The sequence below is a fragment of the Pongo pygmaeus genome, chromosome 13 (genome assembly GCF_028885625.2).
Source record: "Pongo pygmaeus isolate AG05252 chromosome 13, NHGRI_mPonPyg2-v2.0_pri, whole genome shotgun sequence".
NCBI classification, from domain to species: domain Eukaryota; kingdom Metazoa; phylum Chordata; class Mammalia; order Primates; family Hominidae; genus Pongo; species Pongo pygmaeus.
The window spans coordinates 50,573,141-50,600,767 of NC_072386.2; the positions used below are offsets into that span (position 1 = coordinate 50,573,141).

General features: G+C 42.1%; 1 protein-coding gene across 11 annotated transcripts in view; it reads right to left on the reverse strand.

Moving 5' to 3' along the window:
• The window catches only part of KDM4C (lysine demethylase 4C), a 451,156-nt gene that overhangs the window by 18,819 nt on the left and 404,710 nt on the right, over positions 1-27,627 (reverse strand). The window lies entirely within an intron of this gene.

The window sequence follows — 27,627 nt, forward strand, 5'->3', positions numbered from 1 at the left end:
AGCCCGCATTGCCAAGATAATCCTAAGCCAAAAGAACAAAGCTGGAGGCATCACGCTACCTGACTTCAAACTATACTACAAGGCTACAGTAACCAAAACAGCATGGTACTGGTACCAAAACAGAGATACAGACCAATGGAACAGAACAGAGGCCTCAGAAATAACACCACACATCTACAACCATCTGATCTTTGACAAACCTGACAAAAACAAGAAATGGGGAAAGGATTCCCTATTTAATAAATCGTGCTGGGAAAACTGGCTAGCCATATGTAGAAAGCTGAAACTGGATCCCTTCCTTATGCCTTATACAGAAATTAATTCAAGATGGATTAAGACTTAAATGTTAGACCTAAAACCATAAAAACCCTGGAAGAAAACCTAGGCAATACCATTCAGGACATAGGCATGGGCAAGGACTTCATGACTAAAGCACCAAAAGCAATGGCAACAAAAGCCAAAATTGACAAATGGGATCAAATTAAACTAAAGAGCTTCTGCACAGCAAAAGAAACTACCATTAGAGTGAACAAGCTACCTACAGAATGGGAGAAAATTTTTGCAATCTACCCACCTGACAAAGTGCTAATATCCAGAATCTACAAAGAACTCAAATTTACAAGAAAAAAAAACAAACAACCTCATCAAAAAGTGGGCAAGGGATATGAACAGACACTTCTCAAAAGAAGACATTTATGCAGCCAACAGACACATGAAAAAATGCTCATCACTGGCCATCAGAGAAATGCAAATCAAAACCACAATGAGATACCATCTCACACCAGTTAGAATGGTGATCATTAAAAAGTCAGGAAACAACAGATGCTGGAGAGGATGTGGAGAAATAGGAACACTTTTACACTGTTGGTGGGAGTGTAAATTAGTTCAACCATTGTGGAAGACAGTATGGCGATTCCTCAAGGATCTAGAACTAGAAATACTATTTGACCCAGCAATCCCATTACTGGGTATATTCTGAAAGGATTATAAATCATGCTACTATAAAGACACATGCACACGTATGTTTATTGCGGCACTATTCACAATAGCAAAGACTTGGAACCAACACAAATGTCCATCAATGATAGACTGGATTAAGAAAATGTGGCACAGATACACCATGGAATACCATGTCAGCCATAATAAAGGATGAGTTCCTGTTCTTTGCAGGGACATGGATGAAGCTAGAAACCATCATTCTCAGCAAACTGTCGCAAGGACAGAAAACCAAACACCACATGTTCTTACTCACAGGTGGGAATTGAACAATGAGAACACATGGACACAGGGCAGGGAACATCACACACCGGGGCCTGTTGAGGGGTCGGGGGCTTGGGGAGGGATAGCATTAGGAGACATACCTAACGTAAATGACGAGTTGATGGGTGCAGCAACTGGCACATGTATACCTATGTATCAAACCTGCACGTTGTGCACGTGTACCCTAGAACTTAAAGTATAATTTAAAAAAAAAAAGGTCTGAAAAAAATTAAGTATATCAAAAGGTCTAAAAATGAAGGGATTTAATTTGTGGAATGCAACAGCTTGAGTGGTCTGCCCTCCCTCTTACTGGTCTCCAGCTGGTTCACATATCCTTGGGTTCAGCACCAGGAACCAGGCACTAGAGCACAGCTTCTCAAAGTGTGTTCCCAACCCTGGGGCACACATTAAAAATGAGAATTCCAGGTATCCCCAAAGCTCTCTCTGACTTGGGCGACTTCTTTTAAGCAATCTAGAATCTAAGGTCGATTATAGAAAAGGATGTAAAATGCTAAAGAGGCTTTTCCTAATGCAGTTTACTTAGTATGTTTTTGGAGTAAGTAAACACCTTTGCTGGAAAATTATATGCATTAAAACCTTGGCAAATGCATTTTTCTCAGTTGCTGTCTAGACTCTTTGAAGCAGTTCGTCTTCACCTAACATAAATAGCTGTTTGCCATTTGCTGTACTGCCTCCAGGGATGTGTTAACTCGCCTGAAATCTACCAGAGCCTTGTTCACAAGGACACTGGTGTCTGGAGCTGCCAGTAAGCCCATAGCTACAGTACTAAATAGATGATGTGAAAATTAAAGACAGAAATCATAATCACGCTGAAGAGTGGCCTTTTGGCTATGATCAGTTACTTCAAGGACTGATAGGAGTACTCAACCTAGGGCAAGAGGACGGTGTCATTACATTCCTGCCAAAGTCACGGCCAAACTCCTATACTTGCTCCACCAACTAAAAGGAAAAATTCATTTGCCAGTCTGATTACCTGAATTCTGAAGCCACTGAGTTCTTGGAACTCTTATGAGACCCTTCTAAAGGGACCCCTAGAAGCTGCTGTCCTCAAACGTTGCCTTAGCCCTATCCCCACCCCCATCACTACTCCTTACGTGTATAAACCACAGAGCAGGCAGCCCCATCTGTGAGCAGAGTTGCATTAGATGAAGACGTGGCACATGTGTTCCCAATAGTTAATCGGCATATAGTTTGGTTCCTCTGGCAGTCCCCCTTGGGGAGAATGCTTAGGTGACCTGGGGCGAAATGCCAACAGCTGCTATTATTTCCAGAGATAATCACCTGCTCATTACTGGACCCTGGCAGGGATTAACAAGACTGACAGCCACGTAAGTATTGTAGCGGCTATCTGTCATCTGTTCGGCTGCCCAGCTTTGGAACCCCCTTCTCCCCAGTCTAACGGGGCCTGAGCTGGCCTGACATCACAGTCGCTGAACACTGCCAGACACTCCCTTCCGCAGCTTCCCTCACAGCAAAGACAGCTACAGAGGCCTGGCCAGTGGGCTGCACCAGCCCAGGATTTAGAACCTGTGATCAGAGAGGCAGAGAAACAAGTAGAAGGGAGAATTCTCTCAGACAGCAGCAGCAGCAGCACCCGCAGCACCCGCAGGCCTACAGCAGAGGCTAGGTCTAGTCTCACCACATAAGGGGAAGCAGTGTGTCCTTCCTGGATGGCATCTGTGGCCTGGTCTTGCCCATAGCTGCAGCTGAACAGCCTCCTTTTTGTTCTTGCCTATTTTCTGACCTTTGTTCTTCTGCATTCCTGGAGATTCCAGAAGCTCTCCAATAACCTTTCACTAAATTTCTGTACAACCTAAATCAATGTCAGTTTCCGTTGGTTGCCATTAACGATCCTGATAAGTAACCGCTAGTTTGCATGATGGCAGATCCCTCCTCTCACAAAGTGGAAAGAAACCTCTCATTTAACAGTGGAATATAAAACTGGAGGACTTTCCACACCATGCAAAGGCCCAGCTGCAAAACCATCCTCCTCAAAAAGAAGGGAGCATACTGATGGAAGCACCTACCTGTTCACAAGGCTTGGTCCTAGTGTCTCCCAAGTTTTCAATACCCCCCAGTGTAAGGATGTGCGCTCTCTGAGGATATCCACAAGAATGTATTCCAGACAATAAAGTCACCAAGCACCTGAGGAATGGCCAGCTCTTAGCAATGGACTCTCAAGGGGCTACTCTGATGGGGATACACCACTTTGGACTGCTTGTTAAACATGTCATAAGCACCCTTCATGTAGAGATTAGCAAAGAATGGAAACACTTAAAAATTATTTTTAAGGCCGGGCACGGTGGCTCACCCAAAGTGTAATCCTAGCACTTTGGGCAGCGAAGGTGGAAGGATCACTTGAGCTCAGGAGCTCAAGACCAGCCTGGGCAACATAGCAAGACCCCATCTCTATAAAACAAAAAAGAAGAAAAAGTATTTTTATGAGTAATTCTGAGCTTCTATATATTCATTAGGGAGAAACTGTAAAATTTCTTAAAGATAGAAAAAAATTTTTAAACCTCATATTTCTATCACTTACAAGTGATCACTGTCACCATATTTGGAGTTTTTTTTCCTGTACTTCTAATTTTTAAAAATAATTTAAAGAATTTTTCTCTGTGCTCTTTTCTTTAACAATTAGGACATCCTATACATGTACAATCTTTCCCCTGCAGAGGTCCAGCCTTTATTTTCTTTCATGTTAGAAGACAGCTGATCTGTCTCTAAAGCCATTTGTCAAGAGCTCAGAATTGAGTTCATGCCATGTTCCTTCACTTCCTTCCACAGCATTTGGGGTGGATGCCCCTTCTTTTTTATTGGGGTAAAATATCTATAACATTAAATTTACCATTTTAACCACATTCAATTGTAAATTTCAGTGGCATTAAGTTCAAAGTGTTGTGACATCATCACCACTCTCCATCTTCAGAACTTTTTTTATCTTCCCAAACAGAAACTCTGCACTCATTAAATACTAACTTCTCATTCTCTCTCTCATCAGCCTCTGGCAGTCACCATTCTACTTTCTGTCTCTGAGAATTTGACTATTCTAGGTACCTCATCTAAGCGAAATCCTACGATATTTCTTTCGTGGACATTTATAATTTTGTATACCTTGCTATTTGCCACCTACGATTATATCATGAGCATTTTCTTAGCTATTAATTATCTTTTAAAAACTCCATTTTACTTGTCAAATATATGCAACAGTATAGATGAACCACAATGAATTTAGCCACTCTTCTATTAAATATTTAGGTCACTGCAATTTTCCCCTATCATACATAATGCTATTGTGTATTTGTTTTCATAAATCTTTGTCTGAATTACTGACTCTATTCTTAGAACAGACTCCTAGAACAAGAGTTACTTGGTAAAAAGGCATATAACTATTTATAAACTTAGTTTCATCAGCTTTGAAAAATTCAACATCAGACTCATTTCTCTAGTGCAGTAAATAAATGTAATGTTAACCACCAGAGAAATTTCTGATTCAGCTGGTCCAAGCCAAATGCCATTCCAGGCAATCTCATGCTCAGCAGGGTGGGAACTGCTGTTCTAGGAGGTTATCTCGCAGCCTAAACTATACATTCTGTGTATAATGAAAGAACCAATTCTGTGCCCCTTCTTCTGACTGCACCTTTTTCAGAGTGAGAGCTTTCTAACATGCTTAGAAGAAAATCTGGAATGCTTCCACCCTGAGGTATCTGTATCTAAGCGTGTTCTGTGCTGGTTCTAGACCACTGTAATTTCAGGATCTGAGTTAATCGATTCAAGCTAAGCTGCTTCTATACTGACACTAATCATTCTGGGAAACTCCAAGTCTACTGTCCACTTTCCCTTTTTAATAGTTTTGAGACAGGGTCTCACTCCTGTCGCCCAGGCTGGAGTGACTGCAGTGGCACTATCACAGCTCACTGCAGCCTTGGCTTCCCGGGCTAAGGTAATTCTCCCACCTCAGCCTCCCAAATAGCTGAGAATACAGGTGTGTGCCACCATGCTTGGCTAATTTTTTTTTTTTTTTTTTTTTTAAGTAGAGATGAGGTCTTGCTATGTTGTCCAGCCTCGGCCTCCCAAAGTGCTGGGATTACAGGTGTGAGACACCACGCCTGGCCTTGTTTGTTTCTAAAGGACACACACACCCCCTTTCTGAACTCCAAGATGCTGTGGTTATCCCTTAAGCTGAAATGAAGCCCATCTTGCTTCCTCAAGCAGCCAATTTTTTTTTTCCACCAGCCACACTTGGCCAATGTCCTCACACACAACTATACCTATCTTCTAAAAGATAGGTCTGTTATTTTCACAGAAATAACAGCGCTAAAACTTATTTGGTGAATTCCTGAAGGCCAACTAGTTTTTTGTTGTTGTTGCTTTTTGTAGACACAAGGTCTCACTATGTTGGCAAGGCTGGTCTTGAACTCCTGCCCTCAAGGTCCTCCTGCTTCAGCCTCCCAAAGTGTTGGGATTACAGGTGTGACCCACAGTGCCTGGTCCACTGCTTTGTTAGTATGAACTTTCCCTCCAGTGATGAGCCCAAAGTGGACACAATACTTGGTTAAGGTACTGAGGTCCCAGAGATGGAGGTTGTTTTATTATTCTGGAAGTTATTACAGCATTAAGCCTCAGAGGTATATTTTCCAAAGCAGCCACATCTTTATGATATTAGAAATAGGTGAGATTCTGGCATGCAAAAACTTTAAAAGGCCTAGAAAGTACAAAGTTAGGCAGCTGTTTTTGGAAATTATTTTTCTGGTTCCTTTGAAGTAAGGAAGCATAACAAAAGCCAATAATTAGAAACAGGGTTGACACTGGGGGGTTGACCACACCCAAAAGGGCCTGCTGCGGAGGGACCAGGAAGGCAATGTGGGCACAAGAGCAGCAGTTCTAACCCGCTGATAAGAGATTCTCTGCATTCCTGCCTTCTCAGCACTGAGAAAACAGAGACAAAAAAGACCCAGCCCTCTCGGAGACATTTCTCTCCAAGGATTCAGATCCAGCTGGGGACTCAAATACACACATGAATATCTGCAGTACAAGGCACTGTGTGTGACTGTAGGTAGTTAGGCAAAGAGGTGGGAGCTCTGTGTCTGTGACCCGCCCTCCCAGGACATCAACTGTGTTCAGGACTTTCCGCTTAAGATTAACCAAAGTTCCTCATGCCACTTTCTCCACGTTAAGCCACCCTGCACACAAACTGAGCTAATTATAGACACCTCTCTCAGGACAAGTTGTGGTGAGAGCAATAATGCAGGCCTTAAAGACAGAGGTGAAAGGGAGAAGCCAGAGGGCGGCTCCTGTGGCACTCTGTGGGGACCACTGTTTGGGGCTCCGGCATTGTCAACCTGATTTCGTTTGGGCTCGCATAGCTGGTCAGCCTATCCCACTGACCGTGTTGAGTGGTGTGGCCAAAGAGGAGACAGAGTTGTAGCCCTGACCCCTTCCTCTCCCTCTCTACAGTATTCTGGACTGATCCCACTCGTGATATCAGGGCTGTGCCCCACCACACCAGGAGCCAAAATAGGAAATCTTCAAAGTTCAACTCCTGAAAACTCCAAATATAAAAACTACTTAAATAAGGAATTTATACGTGTAAAGCTTTCTGACACCTCCTCTTAGATCCTTCTTTCAGTAATCTCTTCTTTTTTTTAAAGGTATGGAAGATGTAGGTTGAAAAAATGTTTCTAGAAATCTTGTGCTTAGGGACTCTCTGACCAATGAGCAGACCAAAACTTACTGGCTGCCACCATCAACTATAATCACCACTGCTACCACAGCCACAAACACTACCTGCATTTGTTTACTATGCGCTGGGCACCACACTAACTGCTTTATGCATTACATTTCAATAATCCCAATACAAATTCCAGTATTTATTACTACTGGTGGCGGCGGCCCGTCTGAAGCAGCCACTGTGAGGATGCCAGCTGCAGCGAGGGAGGCATGGCCAAGGCTGCACATGGGGGCTGGGAACAGGTGATCCCAGTGGGAGCCCCGTGCCCTACTGAGTTGGCAGGGTGGGAGCCCATGCTCCCAGGTGCAGCTGCAGCTGCCCAGCCGTGGCTCCAGACCCGGACATCCCTGTGCTCTCAGGGTCCCAGGAAGGCCCCTGCCCCGGCAGGCTCGGAAGTACCTGCTTCCACTCCCTGGCCTCTCCCCGCTCCTGGTATGCACTCTGCAGTGGAACAAAGTTGCCTTTGTGTCTTGATAGCTGAGCCCAAGCACTGTTGCGACCCAGCAGGGCGTGTGCATGCTCAGGATGGCACTGACACACCAGACCCCAAACTGTCTCAGCCCCTCCAGAAACTGGTTCTGAGGCTGACACTTTGGGTGCTGAGGAGCACAGGAGGGAGGCCAAGGGACCCGAGGGCAGCTCGGCAAGGGCATGCAAGTGCCCCTTGGTGCAGACAACCTGCGTGCCATAAGTGGCATGTTGATGACGGCAAAAGGCAGAGAGGTTCTTAGGAGGGACGGGAGGGATCCCTGGTGAAACCCCACCTTCAAGCCAGGGATGGCCTGAAGCCTGGGACTGGGCTGCCAATTCTGGGTGAAGTCTGCAACAGGGAGTGAGAACTTCCTTGATGACTTTTAGCCAACCAAGTGGTGCTTTTTCCAGGCCCACCCATGGACCAATCAGCAAGCACTTCCTCCATTCTGACCCCATAAAAACCCCAGACTCAGCCGGACTCAAACACTCCTTGGGACTACCTGCCTGTGGATAGGAGCTACCCACTTCAGGTCTCCTCTACACTAAGAGGTGTTCAGTCATCAATAAAGCCTTTCTCTGTCTTGCTCACCCTCCAATTGTCCACATAATCTCATTCTTCCTGGACGCAGGACAAGAACTTGGGACATGCCAAATGGTGGGAGTGAAATGGGTTGTAACATGTTCCTGGCTGCCTCACCAAGCTGTAGGCGGTGATACACTCCCAGACAGTGGGAGTGAAGAGTGCCAACCCTTCTGGGTGCCCAGACCTTGGAATTCCCTGAGCCAGAGCTGCTGTAACACTATAGCCCTCCTGTTCTCCACTGCTACTGGGCAGCTGCCCCACACAACGGGAAGCAGCTGTGGGGCCAGGCCAGCCCATGAGCTGCAAGCTGAAGTGGGGTGGTGGTACTGAAAGAGCTGTAACACAAATGGGCTGAAACATGGCCCCCTGGCTCACCACACTGTGGGCAAGGAGGAGAGAAAAGCTGCAGCCCTTCTGGGAGCCCAGACCTTGAGGTTCCCCAAGCCAAGGCTGTAACACACTGTAACATCCTCTTTGGGGCTCTGCACTTCCTGGTGTCTCCAAGCTTTTGGGCGCCACCGTGTTCCCCTTGTCTGGACGCTGATATCCACAGCAGAAGCTGCTTGTGGTATATCTGGTCCAGCCACAGCCTCGCATGGAGCCGGCACCTGGAGCTGCCCACCCCACCACAACAGCTGGCATGCACTGCTGTGTGCAGTGGCCAGGCCCTGTGCTCACACACAACCTCGCCGCTCCAAGCCTGGTTTGCCCTTGGCAGGCATGGGATCCGGGCCAGTAGCATGAGCCGAGCACAGCCTGCTGGGCTGAGTGGACGGAACGAGCCTAGCGGGCATGAGCAAAACTCAAGCAGAGGTGCCACTAGCCACAGAGGTTTCCAGCTGGCAAAGTAACACCCTAAGGCTCCTGTGACATTACTATCTCCAATTTACAGATAAGGTAACTGGTGTTAACTCCCTTGCCTGGTTGCACAGCTAATCAGCAGAGCAAGGAGCACCCTGGGTCTGCCTGCCACACATGTAGCTCTTCCTACCTGGGTAAGAGAGCCAACATCGGCCCTGATGACTGCCCCAGGGCTCACTATGTCCTCCTGTAGAACACCTCAGGACTTTAACTTCTTACCCCCAAACACGGGGAAAAAAGCTCCATCTATATAGGAAAGAGTTTCTCCCCTTTTTTATTGTTGTTGGCAGGGACTAAAATGTATGAGGGGAATAAAATATTTTACTATGTCAATAAAAATTTATGTTGCAAAATGGAGAAAGACAGGCTTGGGGTGAATTTCTCTGTAGTGGTTTCTAAAATACATGTCAGTTCCAAAGCTAAAAAAAGAAAGATGAAAGGAAAGCTAAGGATAGGCATGCAGGGGAGAGAAGGCTGCCCTGTGTTCATATGTCCAGCTTTCCAAGGCTCTGGCTCTGCTCTGCAATGTTTGTTCTACTTCTGGGAGCACGGCTTGACCTACCCAGGACGCTTCACACTGAAGTGATGCATGTACTGCTTCCAAGATCTGGGGTCAGGCCACTCACAGTCAAAGAAAACCCTTACTGTGCATAAGCTACTCAACCGCCTTATGTCCTGGTTTTCTCATTAATAAACCTTATGTCCTGGTTTTCTCATTAATAAAATGGAGATATTAATGCAATCTTGCAGGGAGAATGAGAGAAGAGAACAGAAAAGCAAAACCCAATTCCTGGCAGCTAGTGAATATTGAGTGAACCACATCTGGATTTAATTCCCATTAACAGGAATATACCTAGAGGATAGAGAGGAGACAAAACCCTTGGGAGGCCACCTTTGGGATTAAAAATAGTGAAGGAAACACTGAGAAGCCAAGAACCCTGACTATGAGAGAAAGGAGGCTACAACAGAACACAGAACTACAGAGGACGATCGTGTTTGTTAACCTAATTGGAATCTAAAACAGCCTGGTAGGGTAGGCAGGCAAGCGTCAACATCCCCCAGCACTGATAGAGAAGAGTGACTTGCCTGAGGCCACAGGGCTAATAAGTAGATGGGTAGGGCTGTCACTCACTCACCTGGGAATTTTCAAGCATCTCTTGTGTTTTAGGGAACAAAGGAATGAGTAGTGAGTTAAAAAGATATAGTTTTTTACTTCATAGAAACTGCTTCATTGGAAAATGCAGGCATTAACTTTAAAAAAAAATTAAGTATAAGAACTCCTACGTAAGGAATAGCAGTGTAAAGCAGAAGCATTTAACAGATTATTAGCAACTATATGGTTCCTATATTCCAGAGAGCTTTAAGATGCCACAAGAGCTAGAGATCAAAAATGAAATTTTGACAAAGCAATCTGAAAAGATCTAGATAAGGAAAATTAGGGGAAAAGAGTAAGGATATAAGTAGTTCTCAGAAGGGTTAAGATCTTTTTTAAAAAAACTTTTTCTGATTGTAAAAATAAAACACGTTCATATGGAAACTATAAGAAGGTGATAAAGTTGAAAATCATAATCACCTATGATTACACTCTCCAAAGATAATCAGTAACATTTTGATGTATTTCCTTTGAGGATTTTTCCCTTGCATATTTATATTTTTATACATAATTGGGATCTTACTGTATATACAATTTTGAGCCTGATTTTTCCATTTATTATATTGCATCATTAAATATCCTCTGAAAACATGATTTTAATAGCTGCATAAATAATTCATTTAACCTTCCTCCCTGGCTGCATTGGTAAGTAAGTGTTCAACGTCCAGATCAAAGGAACAAAGGGCTGTCATGCTTGCACTAGCCAGATTGTGTTTGGAGCACTGTGTTTCCACACCACACAAGAGCAACATCTTCAGTGGGACACTGTCCAAGAAAATTTCATCCTCAGAGTGTCCTGGAGGAAGAGCATTCAGAAACCACTTTGTTTATTAAATCCTTCATCCCTGCCCCATGACTGAGAAATGAGGACTGTATTGTTTGGATTTGAGAAGACTTAGCAGGGACTTGAGACCTCTCTACAAACATGTTAAGAAACTTAAGTGAAAGAGAGAGTGTGTTTATTCAGTTTTGCTCTAGAAATCGAGAACTAGGAAGGCTCTTGGGTGTTCCGAAGAGGCAGCAGTTACTCTTCACAGAAAGAAGCCCTTTCTTCCTAACAATTGCAGCAAAAATTGAGAGTGAGCTCCTGTCATTTGCAGCGTTCCAGAATGGATCTGAAAACTCCTCACCAGAGGTATGGCAGAGGAGACGTCTGGCTGTGGGTGGGAGTTCTGGAGGAGTGGGGGAAAAGATGGAGCACAGCAGAGTGGGGGTAAGAATGAGCAGTTAAGGGATGAGGTGAGAGGGGAGTGCACCCCCCATCAGCCTGTCTCACCTACGCAGCACCCCTGAACTGAAACACAGCGACTCATAACTTCCAGCCATTCAGTGGCCTGTCCAAGTCTCACTAGAAGTATGGGCAAGTCTGAGACTATGGTGTCTAAATTTCAAGTCCCATTCTAGTGATCCTCCTCCTTCACCAAAGCATGGAGAATATGCAAAAGGATGGCAGGAAAAAAATCAAACGCAGACACATAGTTAGCTTTCTCCCCCGCCACGCTCTGGCCACGCACCTTTAACTCTATAATGTCAGCTTCCTCTTTGGTCAAAGGAGAGGAGCATCCTTTGAGGATCAACACCCGAGGAGGAGACCTGTTAATGCAGCACCACCTTATTCTCTGGTGGGCCCAGAGGGAGGCTGGTTTAACTCAATCAGCCAGATGATGCGCAAATGGGTGAAGCAAAATGCATAGAAAGGATGAAGGCAACAGGTGTGTGGGTCTCAGCCACTGTGGTAGAAAAAGCTTTCACAAAACTTCTGTGGTAAAGCTACAATTGCAAAGACATCATGGTGCCTAAAAATACATCAAAGATTGCTCACTTCTGGGCTGAGACCTAAGAATAGCTTAGCCCCCTTTGTCTCCATATAATATTCTGATACAAGTGGCATGCCAAGTCTTGCAGTGTGGAGACTGTGTCCACATGAACAGCATTTTCACTCTCCACTTCACCCAAGCTGACTGAGCATGTACTCCTGTCACATTCACCACACAGGTGGTGCTCCATGCCAGGAAGCCGGGAAAGGGGAAAGAAATGTATATGCGGATGAGTGGAATGGTGGGGCCAGGGGCCACATTCCAATGTTTATAGTCAGAGATGACTAGAGATCACCTATGGCTGTTCTCCCCTACGAGAATGGGAAGAGACCCGAGAGATCCCCTTGGCCAATGTCCCCAGTTGAAAGGGAAGGGCTGAATAATGAAATGACTTGCACAGTCGCAAGTCACCAAGAGCTGGCTATAATTTAATCTTGCATTTCACAGCCCAGCAGTGCAAGGTTTTGAGCAAATGGGTAACACTTGGGGAGAATTTTAACTAGGGGATTAAAAAGCAGAGCCAGGTGACGACCAACCAAAGAATCTGTAAGAATATGATTTGTCAAAAAATGTCAGCTCATGGTATTCAGAAGCCGAGGAGTGGCCGGGCACGGTAGCTGCCGCCTGTAATCTCTCTCACCTTGGCCTCCCAAAGTTTGAGTTTGGGAGGCCGAGGTGAGCGTATCACTTGAGCCCAATAGTTTGAGACCAGTCTGGGCAACACAGCAAGACCTAGTCTCAAAAAAACAAAAAACAAAAAACAAAAAGAGGAGTAATGAGTATACATGCAAAAATGAAGTAATCCAGGATATCCTCGAAGCTGGAAATGTGTTCCTGAGCACAGTAAAAAAAATGTGAGCAACGCCATTCCAGAAATACTTTTCACATAAGCTACAGCTTCTATCTCTGTGAGTTTAACATGTCCTTCCTTTTAGATTAAATGTAAATGCATAAAGTTAACCAATCATGCTCATTATACACTGACTTATGAAGACAGGGACATGTGTAATTACTACCAGCATTTCAGCAGAGACTACTCTGTCACAAATGACAGACAGATAGCTAAGATGGTTGAGGAGTGGATAATGAATCAATCTATTTAGTCAACATTATTATGCTTAAAGGGAAGTCAGAAACTCCCCCAAATGATTCTTGTGTTGTTGAAAGCCTGTCAAATCAAAATATTCTTAATGTGAAATTAAGAAGAATTTTGCTGTTTGTAGATTCCCAGGCAAGGAGAATGAAAATAATATGTAGATAACACACCATTGTTAGATTTATCCAAACAAGAGCTTTTAATCCACCAAGGCTTAAAAACACATAAAGGGAGGGTGGTAAATTTCGCTTTACTGATGCACTCAACTGTGGAATGCCCGGTTCAGAATCACATCAAGGATTATATCATGTCCTTTTTCTGACAGTTAATGAACCTTTGAAGTAAGAGCTTTTCTATTCTTTTCACACCAGATATTAGTCTTCATTTGAAGGCTGATTCTTGCTAACATCTGATTTGCTTAATGAACACTGAATAGTTGGTCAATTAATATTTCAATTGTGATATCTTTTTTCAATCTACTAAAAAAGTAACAAGGTTAGTTAGCATCCTCAGTTACTTTCCTTGAAACACACACCCACTGATACAGATTTGCATATAGAGGCAACTGGAAACCAAAACACGCCAAAGTGTTGGGGCTCCCAGGGTAAGTGGGCACCTGAAAGTGGGGTCAGTATAAGCGATGCTGGTGCTGGAACAGTTGAGACTAGCTTTTATAGATTAAGCTGGGAGGGGAGGGAGTGGGACTTCAGTGATAAAACAAGTAGGTAAGGAGGTAGAGGAAGATAAAGGATAAAAGGAGATGGGCCTGCTTGCAAACTTTAAACATCATCCAATTAACAGTAAATATGACATTAACAATATACAGGATGTAATTCCTAGCTTTTAGCATGTTAATATGATGCCAGGTGCATTCAAATGAATACATTGTGTGTATACACACACACACACACAGCCTGTATGAGCATTTTTAAAATCCTGGGAGGATATATGAGAAGCAAGTGAGATGGTGATTTCCAGATGTGGGAGGTGCAGGAATGTACTTTTCATCTTAAATCCTTCTGTATTTCTTGGACTTTAGCCAGCCATGGGTATGTTATGCAAAACATTGTACATCTACAATTATTAAATATTAGTTGCTAATTATTACCACTAAGCACACACATTTTATCTACCAAAGTTAGTCATCAATTCTTTCCCTTTAAAAAAGGTAAATGAATCTCAAAATGAGAGATGTTCAAGACTCTGTAAGTCATGTAGTCTATCTCCTTCAGAAAATGACGGCTCTTCTCAGGGCAACACAGCAGATGTATCAGCCTCTACACTGGTTCATGATGAGGGAGCCCAGGGGAGGGGAGGCAAAGCCACTGAATAGAAAGGGAAACTAGGCTGGGTGTGGTGGCTCACACCTGTAAACCCAGCATTTTGGGAGGCCAAAGTGGGAGGATTGCTTTAGGAGTTCCAGAACAGCTTGGATAGTGAAAGACCTCATCTCTATGGAAATTTTAAAAAGGAAACAGGAGCATTAAAAGTTCCAGGGTAGAGCACACAAGGCTACATGCACAGAATAAAGGGTTGAAAACAAAAGCACAAAAATGAGTACTGAAGAGAGCTAAGGATTAAGAGATGTTAGAATCAGCTATATAGTGAGGCCAAGTCTACATATGTGTAATTATATGCTCAATTTATTTATTTATTTTTAAAACAGCCAAATTCAAGAGGAATAAATGCTCAATTTAAATGTTCGTGTGTCAAGATGGAAGCCCCATAAAGGGTAAATATAACACATCAATTTTGGTGGCCATATTTTCATACTGAAGAATTTCTTGGGCAAAATGACTATTTTATCAAATGGGTGAAAGTTAGTTAATGGGGTTTATGTGTGTGTGATGACATATCCATTTAGAGATGAGGTGCCTGGTCATGTCACTTCTAAAATATGAGATGTCTCTTCTCACATTGAGGCATGGGACTTTTCACTCAGCATCCCTTACACTCTATGTAAAAAGAAAAAGAAAAAGAAAAAAAATCCTAATAACAACAAAAACTATGCTTTGCAAACCAGGGGGCTTGGAATGGCCCTAAATTATGGTAACTGCTCTAGGTGTATAAAACAGAGCAGAAGGGAAGAAACTCCAACACGACCAAGTCTGAACTCATAATCTTGGGCCTGGAAGTCTGGGCTTCTTCCGAAGTTCCCTATCTCAATCACAGGTATCACCTTCCATTTGGCTGAGCAAGCCAGAACCCTGAGAGTTATATTTGACACATCTTTCTTCCTTGGCCCCCATTATCAATCCAACACCTGGTACTCTTGATTTTACCTTCTAAATGTATTTCAGATCCTAAATTAGTCCAAATTACCATCATTTCTCCTCTGATTTACTGCAACATTCTCCTAACTGGCTTCCCAGTATTCAGGCAAGCTTGTCCAACCCACCTTATTTTGTTGTTGTTCTGTTTTGTTTTTAGGCTTTTATAGTCTCTTATAGTCTGTATTTTAGCAGCCTGAAGCCATCCTTTTTAGTTTCTCTCTAGTGATAATGGGAAAAGAGGGATGACAAAGGGGTTCTACTGGCCTAACCAGAAATAGAAACTAAGAACCCATGACTGTATTCTCTTCTTTGGACACCCCAGTGGACTTTCCAATTCTTTTTCTCTATAGCCAAAAAAACCCACTTCATAACAAATCTCTTTGACTTCTGCTCAAGATAGTCCAAGGGGGCTTCCTCCTGCTTTTAGAATAAAACCCCAACCCTGTAAGATGGCCCTCAAGGCCCCACCCAGTCTGGCCCTTTCCTTCTTCTCCAGGCTCATGATTTACCTCCTCCAGCAGCTGCACTTGCCTTCCCTCTGCCCTATGTTTAGTGAACTCACCTTACAGATCTTCACTCAGGTCGCACTCATCACCCATCTAGATAAGGTGTTTATTTCTAGTTACATGCTCTTACTGGATCATATTCCTGTCATCCCAGGACTTCTCTCAATTTGAAGCACATCTTTTATACGTGCTGCATATGTCACTCTCTCCCACTAGATTGTAAATTCCATGAGATCAAAAACCATTCCAATTTTACTTCTATAATTTTCCCAGAACCCAGCATGATGTGTGGCATGTAGTAGGTGCTCACTATAAGAAAACTTGGGGGCATAAGGCTACCATCATGGAAGGATAAGGTATTTCTTGACTAGAGATTCCATGTATGACCATATGCAGGTACCCAGATGCAGCTTATCAAGGCCAGCCCTGCAGGAATTCCCCATCTACCAAAAGAAGGGCCTTCATGGGGAGCATTAGCCTTCCCCATCTTTATGAGTCCCCAACTCTAAGAAGAAAGAGGACTTGAGCACCACACATACTATTTCCTCATCCTCATTAGATTTCTCCCGGAGGGAACCTACTCTTAGATACTGGTTAGATTTTTGCCCTTCTAATTTCATGCAAAACAAAAAACCCAACAACAAAAAAGCAAAACAAACATAAAGCCCTGTAGAAACACAACTAGTTGTTACAGTACGTAGCTAGTTAGGTATTAGCAGGGCGGAAGAGGCCTCCTCAGCCCCTGCCACATACACCAGGAGTGTAGGGCGACCATCAGGTGATGGTCAGGTTGTTAACTGTCTCTCTAAACTAATAAGTGGTCACAGCTGGCACCAGGGAAAGGATGTCTCCCAATACATGGGAAACACCCGAAACTGGTGAGCAGCAGCTTCTGGATAAGATCTCAGGGATGGCGAGAAGGAATGCAATGCCCCAGAAGTATGTCAGTGTATAAGATCCCAAGTCAAGAGGTGAAGCTGCGCATGTGGTCTCTCAAGTTGCCTGCTTGGCCCTCTTCCAAGTGTCCTTTCCTTCCTTTCATTACTGCTCTAAAGCTTTTTAACGAACTTTAACTCTTGCTCTAAAACTGGCCTCAGTCTCTCCTTCTGCCTTATGCCCCAAGTCAAATTATTTTCTTCTGAGGCAGCAAGAATTGAGATTGCTGCAGACTCATACAGACAACTACCACTGCTTACATAATGATATGAGATAAAGGTCCAGCATAAATAATATACAAAAAAGGTTTTACTAGTATTGAAATACATTTAAAAACTGTAAGGAAAATATTAAATTCATATGCGATACATAAATTATTTCAAAATTCATGTAGGGAACAAAATAGGAAAAGTTATAGGGTCTAGTGTGGCCATGTGCAGCCTGGTCTAAGGGTTATAGTGTGATGAGACAGTCTTTAAAATATATATATATATATATATATATATATATATATATATATAAATAAAATTTTAGAGTCTCACTTAATATCAATGGCACTCACATCCACATTCTTTCCATAGTTCTCTTATAGTCTGTATTTCAACATGACTTCAGGTGTTGGCTGCTTAGAACATAAGGACTAAAGCCTGGCTTGTTTTGTGCCAGTCACTTTCTTTTATGGTGTAAACCAAAGAAGCTGCTTTAGATGATTCAATATTATCTGTTACTCAGGGGAAAAGAATGATAATATAACACATAAAGCAATCATTGGGTCAGATTATTTTTTGTTTTGTTTTGTTTTAAGACAGGGTCTGGTCCTGTCACCCAGGCTGGAGAGCAGTGGCAGAATCTCAGCTCATTGCAACCTCAGCCTCCCAGGCTCAAGTGATCCTCCCACCTCAGCCTCCTGAGTACCTGGGACTAAAGATGCATACCACTATGCCTGGCTAATTTTTGAAATTTTTTTGTAGAGGTGGGTTTTTGCCATGTTGTCCAGGCTGGTATCAAACTCTTGAGCTCAAGCCATCTGCCTGCCTCGAACTCCCAAGGTGCTGGGATTCCAGGTGTCAGCCACTGCACCTGGCCTAGATTATTAATTAAAGGCTAGAAAGAGTAAATATCTAGCATGTTTTAAAAACATAACCTACAAATATAACTATGCTACTGGAAGTATGCATAATTTAACTACCCCTTCCCTTTTTGCTGAGTTGTTAGTCATAAATCTACAAAAGGCATCTTTTATTTTATTTTTTTTGGAGACAGGGTTTGGCTCTGTCACCCAGGCAGGAATGCAATGGTGTGATCATAGCTCACTGTAACCTCAAACTTCCTGGGCTTAAGGGTTCCTCCTGCCTCAGCCTCCCAAGGAGCTAGGACTACAGGTACATGTCACCATGCCTGGCTAAATTTTTTAAAATTTTTTTGTAAAGAGGAGGTCTTTCTATGTTGCCCAGGCTGGTCTCAAACTCCTGGACTCAAATAATCCTCCTGCTTTGGTGCCCCAAAGTGCTGGGATTTCAGGTGTGAGCCACCGTGCCTGGCCCAAAAGAGATCTTTTTCAGGCACAGATCATACCAGCTTTAATTACTCGTGGAAAAATCTACTTTGATCTGAAAACCATGCATATAACATTATTCAACATATTGTACTATTTTAACCTTTAGAAGAAATTAAACATTATACAAATATAAAATTCTATAATGGTATTGGATAAAACATCTAAAGCATAGAAGACTTTCAAATATATCCTCCATTTTATAAAGGGCAAAAAATTAGATGATAGAGGGAAATTGATTTGCAGAAACACACACAACCAACAAGCATTATAGCAGGCAATAGCTTCCAAGTTTTTCACTCACTTCTTAGCATAGAACACTCTCTGTGGGAAAGATTAGAAACTGAAGGACAAAAATACACTCACTCCATTCTCTCTCTACCTTTTCTTCTATCATTCCTCTTCTCCGTTTGCCCACATACTCTGACCTCAAAATTAGAATTTATTTAATAATGCAAAAGGCAAGATTTATTACTGGTTCTTTCTCACCCATGAAAATTAACTAACTTCTTTTAAATAAGGTACAAAAAGGAAATAATAAAATGAAGGCAATGTTGCTCATCAATAAGTAGATAGTACTGACTTCTTCTGGATATATCTATCAAATAAGAATCTAAGTTCACTCTATTGCCAAAATAATTTAAATCCCATGGTCGAAAAGGAACATAAACTCTTCATTGATTTATGGGCCTCATATCTTCTGGGATGTGTCACCAATTTATGTGCTATATCCTGGGGTGTTAGCACCTGGGGTTGGATAGAGGTGAAAGATAATGGCTTGTAAACAGGCAGCTCCCTGTTGACTACTCGCCTCGGGAAGCTCTTGCCATTCGCCATATATTTCAGAAATTGTATGCAGAAAGCTGTGCTTACAAATGCGCTACAGGAAAGGTCAGCTCTGGAAAATTTCAGACATTTCTGAAACGTGCATACAGCAACCTGATTATACTACACTCAGCCATGGTATCTAGATTTGAGATAAAAATAAAATTAGAGCAAGAAACGATTTAAAAGTGTAAAATTTTGCATCATAGGCAGCTAATGTACAATTTTCATTTAAAGAGTAATCGAAGGGTCTATAATGAATGGTGACAATCTGATATTATGATGTGAAGTGATAGCGACATCTAGCCATGTTAGTTATTAGAAGGAACAAAGAATTTTCATAATGTTTATATTTTGCATTAAATGGAAGTTGATTCAGCCCTACCCTAACATTTGGAGATGATGTCATGGATATTCATAATTTGGTGCTGAACATTCATGGGTAAGCCTGCCAAGACCACTGGCGACATTTCCCAACAGTCCTGCTCTCAGGCTGGCACAGGGACCAGCAGGTGCGCCAATGCCCTGACTCCCTTAACCCTCTCTCATGACAGACTTTTCACTCTCATGGCAGTGAAATAGCAGGTAATGATCGATTTCACCTGAACCAGTGGTTTCAAAGTTTTTCAGGGCCAGAGATCTCCTTGTTTAAAGAAAGTTCACATATATATAGAAAGAGAGGTTTCTGATTTATTTAAAAAATAAATAAATCTCACAAGAAAGCTAAAACATTGAAGGCTTGAGTTTTGCCTGGAGCTGCTTGCTAGAGCTCTGAGGAAAAAATATTCTTTACCTAGAAAGGACATGAAACTTCATGAACTCAAATTTTAAAACACACGATCCATTAAGAAAAAGTTGACAAATTGGGCTTCATCAAAATGTATAACTTTTGCTCTTCATACACTATTAAGAAAGTGACAAAACAAGACACGAACCAGGAGAAAGTGTTTGTAAATCAAAGATCTGATAAAGGATATGTACAGACTATTTAAAAAATTCCCACAACTCAATATAAGAAAACTCAATAAAATGTAAAATATATTACTGGTTTGAATAGGCTTTTCATCATAGAAGACAGATGAAGGGCTAATAAGCACTTGAAAAGATGCTCAAATCATTAGTCGATAGGGAAATATAAATTACAATACCGTGAAATAACACTATACATCCACTACAATGGTTATTGTCCAAAAGACTGACAACACAGGTGTTGGTGAGGATGTAAAGAAACTATAACCTCAAATGTTGCTGGTGGGAAGATAAAATGGCACAGCCACTTTGGAAAACAGTTTGGCAGTTTTCCTATAAAGTTGAACACACACACACCATATAACTTAGTAATCTCACTCCTAGGTCTTTACCCAAGAGAAATGAAAACACATGTCCATACAAAGCCTTGAAAGCAAATTTCACGGCAGAATTATTTATAATAGCCCCAAACAGGAAATAATCCAAATGTCCATCAACTGGTGAATGGATAAACAAAATGTGTTATATTCACACTATAAAATGGGACATTATGCAGACAGGGAATAAACATTGCAAAGCATCTGAAAAAGGACTTGTATCTAGAATACACAAAAACTCTTCTAAGTCAGTAACCCAGCTGACATCTCTCTTCCTCAATGTGACTTCTTTAAACACTCTGGCCCATCACAATTGCTTCATTCCCCGAATTTACTGTCAATAACCTCCACTGGGTGTTTTTCTTGTAAAATATTTCAGATCAGCTCCTGGTGGGGGTGAGGGAGTATAAGCACATCAATGTGGAGCAGCATAATACATCAGTGGGCTGGGATGGGATGTGACTTCCCAAAGCTGAGATGGGCTCACTGATAAGAGGTGTCTGCCACTGTCTTGGCCACTTGACCCAAAACTCCAGAGCACCTCAAAATGTAGGCACCAACGAAGATCCAAAATTGCTTCCCAAGATCCCATAGCTGAAAAAGTTTCTGGGAATGGCTTTTTTCTTAGTCTTTCAAACTTCCTTGGGTATTGTATTTTGCCTCCAGAACATCCACGTCACTCTTCCTACACCTGTGTTTACACATCTCTGAATCCCCCATGATGCCTAACACAGTGTTCAACACATAGCTCAGAACGGACAACATCACTGGATACTCCCAAACATGGAGCGGATTTGGCTCATGGTGCCTACTGCCCATGGGTTTAAGCAGGCTCACCCATGAATATTCAGCACTGAGAAAAGATGATGAAGTCCTGGAAATAAATAACACTGCTCTCAAGTTCAAGGTAGTTATTTTGATTCTGTTAGGCTGAAGATGAAATGCTATACCTGAGTCTCTCCTGGAAAGAAAAAAGTGGGAAGGAAGTGCCAGGAACCTGTCCTTTGGGAATAAGTTCCCAATGCCAATCACCTTGAGATAATTGCCAAAAGAGAAAATAAGAGAAATACCCTCAAGTGAGGGAGGCATATATTTGAAGAAAAACATAACTGTCAGTCTGTCTTTGTGGCAACTAGTGAATCTCCTGCATGGGACATCAGGGCAACGACATACTTTCTCCAGAGGATCCCCAGTGATGAGTGGAAACTGTCGCTATGATGCCTACAGAATTGGGGTCAGTGAGATACACACAATTGGTAAAAAAAAAAAAAAGGAACAAGATGCAACTGCAACTTAAGTAAAGGCTTCAACATTTCATTCCTATGTCCGAGGCTTTAATGTAAAAAGTCATATGAGGTACACAAAAGGAAATAAAATTCTAGGACCTGGAAAGTACCACCTCCATGGACTTAAGAGACAGTTCATGAAACTTGTAAGACTAGTCAGGACCCCAGTGAAAGGTACAAGGTTTACAGAGTTGATGAATCAACTGAAACCTGACCTTAATTAGGAGCCCCTGCCCAATAACTGCAGGTTTATTCTTCAAAGGCATAACCAGATTCTATGACTCTAAAATGGCCTTCAGATTCTACGATTATTTTTTCTTAGTAGACTCCTAGCCAATATGGTAATATTGTTTCCCCTTGATTGGGCAAAGTCTGTCTACTTATCTATCAATCTTATGTAAATTGTGTTTATAAAGGTGCATCTGTGTTTTGTAAATATTATACCGGTTTACATACCGTTTTTGAAGATGTCTGAAATAGAATTCAAACTAACTAATGTCTGATTTATTAAAGTTATGGGCATTAAATGCCTAGAAAAAATTGTGACATTTGTAAAAAATGTATATATTAAATTTATAATCATAGTTAAAATGTCCAAGGAAATTTGGCTACATAAACATAACATGGTTAGGATTTGATTTATGCATTATACGAACATTAATCAAGGAACAAATGAGTTTGTTCTTTTTTATGCAAATATTACATTTATAAATAAAATTTGTCAGATAAATTTAAACATTTAGAAAAGTAAATTTAGACACTCTTTTACATGTATAAAAGGTTTCCCTTGGAAGTAAAAATTAACTGGAATTTGGTGAAGCCTTTCATCTCACAGATTCCCAACTCCACAGTCAAGACAGAAAAGCGAGAGAACCCTAAAGAGTGAAAGGCCATGTGGGCCATGCCTGCAGACCTCTAAACCAAAGAAAGTTTCCAAAGCCTTCTCTGGCAAATGTCCACTGATTCCAAAAGAACCAGAACTGCCTGGCAGGGAGGGGGAGAGGGAAGAGGAGAAGGGCATCCCTCTGGAGCACACATAACACAAATGGTCTGGGATGGGACAGGGCTTCCAAAGCTGAGGTGAGCTCACTGACAAGGGGTATCTGCCAATGCCATATATGCATGGCTACCTGACCTGAACATCTAGGACACCTCAAAATCTAGGAGGCAAGAGGGATCCAACAATGTTTCCCGGGATCCCACAGTAGAGAATGTTTCTGGGAACAACTCTGTTCTAGTTTCTCAAACCCACTTGGATATTTTCTTTTGCCTCTGGAATACCCAGATCTCTCCTACACCTATGCTTGCCAAGCAAGGGCTTGTGCGGGGCTAAACACTGAAACGGTTTTTACACCATGTCCTACTGGATCTGTGTTCTCCCTTAGAGCAGGCACAGCGTCTTCTACCTCAGCTGCACTAAGCCACAAAGAGCAGACCTTCTAAGGCAATAAGCAATGGAACAAGCGGACGAACCTGCAATCAGGACCTACCTCTGTCACTGTGTACTTTGAGGAGCTTCTGTGCGACTTGGCAAATACCACGTCTGTGAAATGAGTGTGAACTTACTCTGGAGCAGGGTTTGTTACAGAAAGCCATTGAAATAACACTGAAATAATACACTCAGAAAACATAAGCATAAATGTAGGTAACTAGGCTATTACAAAGTCTAAAAGATGCTGGGACTACTTTATAGCAAGTGGGAATGATAAATGGACCCAGCAAAACCTCACAAGTACAGGTTCTCATCTAATCTGACAAGTAGGCACGAAGTTCTGAGGACACATCTTTTAACTCCAAATTTCAAGACCAGAAAAGGTTAGTATAAACTAGATGGGAAGGAAAAAGAAAAAAAAAAAGTTCTACATACTAAAGTTAATATTCTAAAAAATTGGACTTTTCCTACTATATGTCAGGCATTTAGTTTATTTGCTCCTTTCAAATTAGTAGGGGAAAAAAACCGGGGCTGGAAAGTTTAAGCAAACTGCCTTTATGTGAGAAAAAAACATTGGCTGTAAGAACCTCAGTTTGCATTGTACAGCCCTCAAAACTAAAGGCCATAACTACTCACCCCCAGAATCTTGAAAAGTATTGTTTTCATGCTTCTTTCACATTTCAACCAAAGCTGAAAAATGTAGCCAGTCCCCATGGAAATTTCAGTGATGGACTCCTGCTATCAAATTTCTAAATGGTCCTGTTTCTCTTCTCATGCCCAGTGGTGAATGTTAAGTGAGAACTCAAGTGTCCACTGTATCATTCTCCTCCCTCAAAGTGAGCTCAAAGTTCAGAGGAAAGGAAGCAGTCATCACTCTACTGTAAACATGGGCATGCTAGAGGATCCCAGGTTTTGGCAGAGGCCAACAGAGGCCCTGGAATCTTTATGCTCATTGAGTACTTTCAGGTGGGCAACTTTCATTCCCATCAAAATAGTGGAAGGCAAAAAAATTCATCACAAGTGTGTCCCAATTTCATAGACTGACAGATGGAGGTGTGTAATAATACATGTTTTATTACTTCCCTTGACAGCTACAGATTGCATGTGGAGTTTAACTGGGCTGATACACACATTTTGCAGGTGCATTGTTGAGAAAGAATTTTTTGGACATTTTTTCTGGCTAGCACAGAAATAAAGTACCTAGGTAGGGAAAGACATTTCCTGATAGTTCAAAGAGCGTTTCTCATTACTGCTCCAAACGCTCTCTCCAGTCACATAACCCGAACATAAGCATTTTTAACGCCTGCCAAATTTCTCAAACATGGATAGGCCAGCCTGCATTAAAGGATTCTCATCTGTTGGGCTTATGAAATGATTTGTAATCATCAACTCTATAAATATGGGTATGTAACTTTCTTTACTAAAGCATCAGGCTCCATAAGGGACTCTATTTGTGTCATACATAGATAAATAGCTTGGGATGATTAAACTTGATATCCTAAATTTGATTTTCATAGGAAACTGAAATTGCACTGTACCCTTAAAGCAGTTCTAGTTAACGAGTACCCGAGGCTTAGAGAACTAGTTCTTCAGTAGCCAGTAACATTGGGGTCACACTACATCTGATGAATAATTTGATGAATAATTCTTCCCAGTGGCACTCACATCTGATAAGCACATTGTGTGGATTAGAGAGTTTTTGGACAAACAGAAGAAAAACATCATTTTCTACCACCAGTTGCTCATGCTACAGGTATATCACCTAATGAAAACAAGATTTCTCTGAGGAATATGAAATGTAGTTAGTGTTTTCACCATATAATTATTCTGCCATGGTCTTCAAGATACTGAGACAGAAACAAACCTGATTACATTTTTTTTTTACGTGCTGATGAAACTTTCCATTAGGGTACTGAGCAGGATCCCCATCTCCCAGACAACAGTTCTGACGTAGATGAATTATCAAAAGTGGAAGTGGGATGATCTTAGCAATTAAACCCCATGACTAAAATAATGGTGTGTGGGGCTGGGCACCGTGGCTCATGCCTGTAATCCCAGCACTTTGGGAGGCTGAGGCAGAAGATTAAGTTGAGCCCAGGAGTTCAAGACCAGCCTGGGCAACATGGTGAGACCCCATCTCTACAAAAATATCTTGGGACTTCTCAGCCTCCGTAATCACAGAGCCAATTCCTTATCATCTCTTTCTACAAGTGTATCTCCTATTGGTTCTGCTTCTCTGGAGAACCCTGCCTAATGCAATATTATAAGGGGAAAAAACTTCCCCTGTAGAGTCAGCAGTAGTGAGCTGAGGAAGCCTCATTCATCACCAAAGTAAGAGAGGGAAGAGGCTACAGCAGCTAACAATGGTGACACTGTTAGAAAGTATATGGAACTTGAAACACAACATGATTGAATTATTCCTACTAGGAGCCTGGAACGGGGAACCAAGAAGGCAAGAGATTAGGATATGGCAGTGGGGAGCACAGAAGGAGGAAAGATCAGACAAAATAGAGAAGACCTGCACAAAGATGAATTTGGTTTTTGTTTTTTTTTTTTTTCTGAAGAAGTTATTAGGTCAATGGCAGTGGCTCACACCTGTAATCCTAGCACTTTGGGATGCCGAGGCGGGAGGATCGCTTGAGCCCAAGAGTTTGAGACCAGCCTGGGCAACACAGTTCGACACCATCTCTACAAAAAAATTTAAAAAAAAAAAAAATTAGCCAGGCATGGTGGCACATGGCTGTAGTCCCAGCTACTCAAGAGGCTGAGGTGGGAGGATCACTGGAGCCCAGGAGCGCAAGGCTGCAGTGAGCTGTGATCACACCACTGCCCTCCAGCCTAGGTGACAAAATGAGACCCTGCCTCAAAAAAGAAAAAAGAAAAAAAAAGACATTACTATTCACCCACATTTAGATAGATGCATCCTTTCCAATCTATGTGAATTCATGCCACTCCATGCTACCTGCCCCCCTCCAGGGCAACAGTTGTGGCCACATGGGCATATGCAACTGCTGCTAAGCCTCAAATCCTTAACAAAAATGCTAAGTGACACTAACCAAGCTGTAAAGAGTTTTGCTTTTTCATTCTTGTTGATTTAAATGGCATGCGCTCCAGAAAACTCTTCTATGGGTTAGCTTCTATGTTCTTCTCACAACACTCAAGTGTACTTAAAATCATATTTGTTCTGGTTCACAGTGGGAGGAAATGGAGGGTGTCAAAGGAAAGACTTGCAGGATTTCAAACATTACGGGATCACAGACATTCTTTTCCAATGTAAAGACATTCCAGGAAAGCCTCAAACTGGCATGGTGTGTATAGGCTTGTGATGTAAAAGAGAATCTAGGGTTCATTAATTCCTATCATGGCTAAAGACCTCACTGTTTTACCTGTTTAACTGTGCTCAGGTTTTGAAATTAGTGCTCAGAAGTCTTTCACCCCATCACCACAGTGTTCCTCACCAAAACGTCTTCTGTCTTTTGCCAGCTCAATATTCACAGTCTTCACAAGAGAAGGCTAATTCTGAAACAACTATGTAGCCTGCACAGGGCTGGTGAAAGTCCAGGGGCCTCATTCTACCAATGGCTTTTCATGTCTCTCTTGCTCCTGCATATCCCTTCTCCTATTGCTTTAAATGTCCTTTCTTCCCCAGGGTTAAGAGTGGAAGTTCTAGAGACGGATTACATGTAATCAAATAGTGTTTCTGAAACTTCTTAATTATGTGTGACCTTGAGACAATTATTCACCATGTTGTGCCTCAGTTTCCTCAACAGCAAAATGTGAAAAATTATAGTGCCTAGTGTGTAGGGTGATGAGGATGAACTGAGTTCATGGTTCCAGTTCTTGGAGCAGTGCCTGGAACATAGTAAATGTCAGTAAGTGTTACTCATTCTTCCAGCCCCAACAGGTGGTAGATTGCTTGTAGTTCAAGTACAGAACCACATGGGTTCTAGACATGGGTCCACGGTAGAGAAAGCATCCATTTACCAGCCTACCTCCCACCAAGACTGAGCAAGGATTACATCTTTCTCTTTATGTTTCCAGCACCTAGTGTGGTAAGTAAGTGACACACAGCCGGTATTCAGTGAATGTAGATTGAGTGCTTGGAGAGACGACAAATTCTAACAAGGGGAATATGTCACCTAAGGGATGCTGTTTATGAATAACAGTGGCAATGCAGTAAAGGGAAGCTCCAGCCAGAACCCTGGTAAGAAACACAATTCACTCTTCTGGGATTTTTAAATAATTTATATTAATTTGCTTTAAAATCTTTCAAATAAGGTTACTTTTGTTTATATACTTGTCATTCTTACCAGCATAGAGAGAGAAGTAAGTATAACAAAACTAACTGAATCAATGTTTCTTCAACTCCTGGAGACCAAAATCCTAGAAACTGTCTTCAGCAATCTCAAAAGGTTACATTTAATTTTCAAGTGCACATAATACACAATTATGACTATTAAAGAGTCGCTGAA